Source organism: Glandiceps talaboti, chromosome 19 (assembly GCF_964340395.1).
Source record: "Glandiceps talaboti chromosome 19, keGlaTala1.1, whole genome shotgun sequence".
In the NCBI taxonomy this organism is placed as follows: domain Eukaryota; kingdom Metazoa; phylum Hemichordata; class Enteropneusta; family Spengelidae; genus Glandiceps; species Glandiceps talaboti.
The window spans coordinates 18,447,556-18,455,305 of NC_135567.1; positions in this window are offsets into that span (position 1 = coordinate 18,447,556).

Here is a 7,750-nt window from a genome sequence, read left to right on the forward strand (position 1 = left end):
ATTGGCAGCCTATCAGATATCCAGAATGGTCGTAAAAGACGGCGTAACGAAGATAGGAGAAGATCTAGACAAAGTGAGAAGATGAAAACCAAAAATGGCAGAAGGAGAGTGACAGTGGGGCAAAATGGTATGAGGAGTTCGTTTTTTTATATGAGAGAGAATGAGAGAAGACAGACAGACAGACAGACAGACAGACAGACAGACAGACAGACAGACAGACAGACAGACAGACAGACAGACAGACAGACAGACAGACAGACAGACAGACAGACAGACAGACGGACAGACGGACAGTGGAGTGAAGGGGACAGACGGGGAGACAGCGACAGAGACATGATTAGATGGAGGGAGAAAGAAGGGGAGGAGGCTTAAATAGAGCGAGAGCGAGAGAGAGAGAGAGAGAGAGAGAGAGAGAGAGAGAGAGAGAGAGAGAGAGAGAGAGAGAGAGAGAGAGAGATAAGTGTAAGACAGGGAGAGGTCATATCTTAAAGCCACACTCCTTGAAGTAACTTTCCATTCCATAAGTCATCACATTACAATAAGTAGGACCTCAGCATAAAATGCATGTCTTTGAATCACATGCAACTCTTCATAAACTCATTACTACGTGTTCTATCTAAAATCCTCTTGTAACCTTTGACCTACTCTTGTTGACAGATATAAACTCTGATATCATGGTCCAACGGTATCTGCCATCAGGCATTTCAAATTTATTCGAGCTGTGTAGATTTTTCGTGGCCGTCGAAGACACGTTTACATAAATCTCCCTTTGTCTGTTCGATTTATCTGTTGTAATTTACGCAGCAGTCCTCGGGTCTTGTGACACCGTCACGTAACATTGGCTCCATCAGGTGCCACTTGTATCGTAAATATTGTGAAAGGAATCACACGTTCCAAAAACTTCCAATTTAGTCGTAAAAAACGTTGAAAAGAAATTCTCATTTGTGTTAATGTTTCGAACAGCTAGGTTTCTTTTGGCTCAAAATAATAGACATTATACTCAGCATTGTATAAAGGTCGCAAATATTTAGAAAGGAATGACAAATTCCAAAAAATGACAATTTTGTCGTCAAAAACATTTTTGAAAAAAAATATCGTTTATTGTGAATTTCTTTGGCATCCAACTTTCGTTTTGGACCAAAACCATAGATATCATCCTAAATAATTTATAGATGTTAAAAGTTTTCCTCAATACCCACTTTTACTCCCCCCCCCCCCCTTATCTTGCGATTTCAAGTTGGCGACACATGGACAGAGTAATGTTTAGCTTGGCTTTAGCTCTAGCTAAAAATATGTCATCTGCCTTGTCGCCTTATAAAATTAGGTACATAAATTTTCAACTTTAGATTTATTTTAATGTGATTTCTACTTCATGAATGTTATTTGTCCAATTTGATAATTTAGTGCAGGCTACGTGATTTATTTGGGCTACTTTTTGGAATGGTATCTCTCAGATACTGTTTTGGTTGTCTGCGAGTATTTATACCAGAGTGTGATGTCCCAACTATGTCGATAGTCTTAAATCATCAACAAAACCAAGTACGGTCACACACAAAGTTTCACGGTACATGCGAAAACTATAATGATAGTCGATTGACTGTTCACGCTTCTTCTTCTTGGTTTGCTTGTTTATGTTGTTGTTTTTGTTTTGTTTTTTTGACTAATAAAGTGTTATTGAAAATAAACCCGCGGTTAGTGTTGATTTTTTTTAATGAAAATCAAAAATCTGTAATTTTGACAAAATTTGTTAATGACATCAGTGGCGGCAAAGAGTACGAATATTCGCAAGGATGTCAGCTCAGATTTGGCACCAATCATGTTTTATAACAGATAATTATCCCATTTAGCAAAATGCAGAGTGTTAAAATATCTTTTTTTTAATGTACAAAGAAAAGTTCTAGTCTTTAGAACATCACTCAATAAATCCGTAAACACACATGGGAATCTAACCTTATTCTTACGTTAGAGTGTAACGCAACCCACAAAGTTCTTTTGTTTACAACGGTCTGCTAGAACGGTTTTAGGTCCAATGCAAAAATTTCTGACGGTGAAATTTTCCCGCCAATTTTTCTGCCACTTTTTTACTTTCCTAAATTTTGTGACTGACTTTATATATCTGTGGGATACAAGAACGGAGAACTGGTTTATAAATGTTATGTATACCGTAAATATGCTCTGTTCATCCAAAAATTCAAACAGACGACAATTGTTGGTGAAATTCAAGATCTAATCACGTGACCGCATTGTTTGTCCTCGAAATGGCACAGTTTACTGCCTACAAAAACACACATAGACAACATTTGGATGTTTCTTGTCTGGTTGGCATGCCGGTATATCTACGCAAATTTACGACCGGTTTGCGACCCTTCTTCCTCTAATCAATGCTAACTTTTGACAGACGTGTAACGTACCAATCACCGGCCAAAAGTTGCTGCCAGCGAAAACATCGTGCATAAATCACAAAAGTTGCCTCTATTCTTGTTTCGTACAATCTCTAATGTGTAGAAGTCGTCAGGACTCTCCAGTGGTTGGCGGCATATTATGCCTCAATTTCTGACGTTTTTAATGCCCTTTTTCAAGGACCGCCGTAAATCTTTCAAATTGTTCCAATGTTATTCAGATTGTTCCTCTAGGCAGTAATTTTAGGCCGCCAAACTTGACTTCAGAGCAACCGACAGATCGTCTCTCTAAAATCCTCTCTCTTTTTCATATTTTATTCATGCGGGCTTGCCGGCAGAAATACGCCTGTACTAATTACAGTAATTTGACTGAACCCTGCCCGAGTAAACTTTCACTTTTTTCAACTCACTGAAGCGAGCAATTTTTTTGTCAAAAATGTTGGTAATTATTTGTGAACCTGAATTTCAGTCTACATCCAAACCACATCTATCTTATTCGTGATTTGGCGCCAAATTTGTATTGTTGTCCCACTTAGCGGGACGTTGACCATCGTCATACTTCACTGAGTGGACGCGCGGTCTTGGCCTATTTATCCCAGAAAGTAAGTTAATCGTTGGGAACTTCCGCAATGAAATAGGTACAAACAGCCATATGTCGCGGTGACGACCGTATTATTTCACCTTCGTAGTACAAACAATTTTCCCGCGTAAAATTATTTGGAGAAAAAAACCCACATTTTTCTGAAATGTTGTGACTCATCTAATTTTTTTTAGACTAGAATTGTTAAATCATTATTGGTAAACTCATTTTAACCCCAAAACAGTAACCATACTAATAAGTTTCGCTAAAGTTCACTAAATATGTTCTTAATGACCAGAATAACCTGGCAATGAGTTGACCAATTGATAAAGCATGCGACAGTTGTTGAGTAACTAACACTCCCCCCTACCATTTACAATTAGTCTAAGCTATAAAACAAGTATTATCCGACAACTTTGAAAACGTATCAGTAACATATATGGAGGGTTTTTTTTAACTAAGTTCGATTATATACCAATAATATCACATGATATGAAGGGCAATGTCACCTGACAGAAACTTTGAATTCAAATATTCCGAAAAAGAAACTTATTTTAATGACACACTATTTTGATTTTAAGGATATCATGTCATAAAAAGTCATTAATCCATGGGGGTGGGGTGGTATGGGGGTGGGGTGGTATGGGGGTGGGGGTGCTGTGATTTACAAATGTGTCTCACAATTGAAAAATAAAATTCCAGAGATTTGTTCAGAAATGTTTCATTGCTACTAACCTGCAACTTACACTCTGTCTACGGCGTGGCTAGTTTTTGTGTATCTTTATAGCAAGGTCACCATTAACTGCAGGCTATATGGAGGTGGGGTATTAAAAAAACACGTTTCTGTATTCTGTACAGACATACAAAAGATTCCCAATATTTTAGCTTCCTTTTAGTACTTTCACTGACAGATCGAAAACAGAAATTTGGAGCTATTCGTGAAAAAGAAACCATGAAATTTATTTAAAAAGTAAAAGTGAATGGAGGGGAGGGGGCTTTTTTCTGACAAACATTCTTTAATTTTGAGCTACTAGATATGTTAGGTAGATTACAGTCACAACTGACAGGATATCGAACAACTAACAAACATGATTGAGTAGGTTAAGGGTTAAAGTCTTTGTGCTGTCAAAATGCCAAACTATTAAATCATTAGGACAGCAACTGGAACTGTGTGAAACGGTTTGGTTGTCATTTGGGATGTTGCAGATAGTTATAACAATAGCAGACAGAAAGAGATAGAAAGACAGACACAGACAAAGACAGCGAGAAACAAAGACAGACAGACAGACAGACAGACAGGCAGGCAGGCATCAGACAGACAGACAGACAGAGACAGGCAGGCAGGCAGGCAGGCAGACAGAGAGACAGACAGACAGACAGACAGACAGACAGACAGACAGACAGAAGGAAAAGTACGGGAGGATGTATTACTGTGATCCTACAGGAGGGATTTTCTATCATGAGTAAAAGTAGAAGCGACTGACAAAGATAGTTTTAAGAAAAACAAGAAGGCTTACAGGAATTGTTGTCAAGCAGAAATTTCAATACTGTTATCAAACATGCATGTCTAGCAACAAATAAATGTATTATCTAATCGGTCAAGTGTACATATAACGTTTGAAAATTGACATAACTAAACAGCAATATTGATGTCAGTGCAAAGATCCTGGACAAGAAGAAAAGGAGGAATTCTTGTATAGTTGTATAGAATGTACTATCTAAGTTGTAAATATGGTTAAGAATGATGACAGTTACGAGGTATTGATGTAAATAAGACAACCCGTAACATTAAATTAAGTCTTACAACACGGAGGCGGTTAAATAGACAACTAACACTACCATAACATGTCATTAATGTTGTACGCGCCTCATCAAATGTCTCAAGCAATAACAATGGGACAAATGGAATTCACTAAATGGTAGTTCCCATTGTCTGTGTCAAGCTTGTAAAATACAACAGAGGAAATTCAGCTTTCAGGTTAAACTAAGATTATCACATTGTTGTAACAAGTTGATGTTATTGAAATGGATATTGGTTTACTGGAGATGTCAACCTAGCTTGCAAATGCTATTACAGCTAAAATGATGTAGGTTTGGTGTTTCATTTACAGGACATTACAGCTAAAATGATGCAGGCTTGGTGTTTCACTTACAGGACATTACAGCTAAAATGATGTAGGCTTGATGTTTCACTCATAGGAGATTACAGCTAATATGATGTGGGCTTGGTGTTTCACTCATAGGATATTGCGGCTAAAATGATGTAGGTTTGGTGTTTCACTGACAGGACATTACAGCTAAAATGATGTAGGCTTGGTGTTTCACTTACAGGACATTACAGCTAAAATGATGTAGGTTTGGTGTTTCATTCATAGGACATTACAGCTAAAATGATGTAGGCTTGGTGTTTCACTCATGGGACATTACAGCGAAAATGATGTAGGTTTGGTGTTTCACTTACAGGACATTACAGCTAAAATGATGTAGGTTTGGTGTTTCATTCATAGGACATTACAGCTAAATGATGTAGGCTTGGTGTTTCACTCATGGGACATTACAGCGAAAATGATGTAGGTTTGGTGTTTCACTCATGGGACATTACATTTTTGACACAAAGTTAGACATATTTCAACTCTAGACTAACAATAACAGAGACACAATAAACACAACAGGATCCTTTACCCAATCACATTGAACACTGATAAGCATTGCTATTCTTTCAGTGTAATAAAAACAGGCTTCTAGTGAAAACAATACACATGGTCTTGATGATTTTAATGGCTGCAAATGTTTATTTTCTAATTTTTCTAAATCAACATTTCAACTTGACTACTTTCTACATCCCCACTGTGCACGGCACCTATGTAATTGTTTCTTTTGCATTAGAAATTGTCTGAGTGTGTGTATTAAATATCATGTTACACGAATGAACATCATTTTAGCGATGTGTCAAGATTAATCTGGATGCCAACGTGGTCTCTAACAAAACCATGTCTGGTCGAAGTCCTTCAATCAGCACAAACAGTTGTTCATCCAATCAGTGAACCACAATTTTATAGTGACATCTGACAAATATACAATATTTGGACATTATTTAAGTGCTCGAAAAAAAAACAATTTTTAAGAAGCTCTCTAGCCCAAAGACTTGTCTTGGTGTTACTATCTCAAAAAGCTCTCTACACCCAGAGACTTGTCTTGGTATTACTATCTCAAGAAACTCTCTGCACCCAGAAACTTGTCTTGGTGTTATCCCAAGAACCTCTCTACACCTGGAGACTTGTCTTGGTGTTACTATCTTAAGAAGCTCTCTACACCCAGAAATTTGTCTTGGTGTTATCCCAAGAACCTCTCTACATCAGAGACTTGTGTTGGTGTTACTTTCTCAAGAACCTCTTTAGCCCAGAGACTTGTCTTGGTGTTACTATCTCAAAAAGCTCTCCACACCAGTGACTTGTCTTCAAGTTGGTGTTACGATCTCAAGAAGCTCTCCACACCAGTGACTTGTCTTTGTGTTGCTATCGCAAAAAGCTCTCCACTCCAGTGACTTGTCTTGGTGTTACAATCTAAAGAAGCTCTCACACCAGTGACTTATCTTGGTGTTGCTATCGCAAAAAGCTCTCTACACCCAGAGACTTGTCTTGGTGTTACTATCACAACAAGTTCTTCACAACAAGCAGATGAATTTTACAATCACAGGAATGTGTTTTGAATTTTATCGTAAGACTAAGACAAAAGCTCAGCTTCCACAGTAGTACATACTAGACGCATACTGTCTTGTGTTGTGAATGCATGCATGCATGTATGTATGTATGTATGTATGTATGTATGTATGTATGTATGTATGTATGTATGTGTGTATGTATGTATGTATGTATGTATGTATGTATGTATGCATGCATGCATGCATGCATGCATGCATGCATGCATGTATGTATGTATGTATGTATGTATGTATGTATGTATGTATGTATGTATGTATGTATGTATATATGTATGTATGTATGTATGTATGTATGTATGTATGTATGTACCTCTTGTCGGTCCCTTCTCTTGATTTACATAAAAGTATTACTTGTGCATGTATCACCCTTGTGTATACATTCTAGTTCCAGTACTACAGTAGTCAAACTATGATACAGTACACTAATTTTGTTATTCCGGACAGGAAATTGTTGTGACACACACTGGTGGAATTTTGAAAAATGTGAAAGTAAAGAATGTAAGATGACTTGGTGTGGACATGAATCAGGCATCCATTCGGTACTCGTAAATCAGAGTACCTACCATCTAAAACAGTATTTGGCTGTCGGGGGGAAAGCGTTCCACGAGGGATTTCATCAACCTAGCCCGGCTCCTAAATCAAACCACACCGAGTGAGTCGCTCGTAAACAACGCCGTCAAATACTGTGTGAAGGGGAGTTCTCGCTGCCTGTCTGCATGTCCGTCTGTCTGGCTGGCTGGCTGTTTGTTTGTCTGTCTGTCTGGTTGTGTGTGTACTTTACTGCTAATTTTGCTGACGTGTACATCTAATTTTGCTGACGTGTACATCTAATTTTGCTGACGTTTACTTCTAATTTTGCTGACGTTTACTTCTAATTTCGATGACGTGTACTAATCTGATAACGTTTACCTGTAATTGTTATGATGTTTACTTCTAATTTTGATGACATGTACTTCAGACACGTCATAATTGCGACTAAATGAAATAAAACAAATTTACAGCTGAGAAATTTGAAACGTTATTCCGCGCATGCCCAGTTAAGACCAGAGA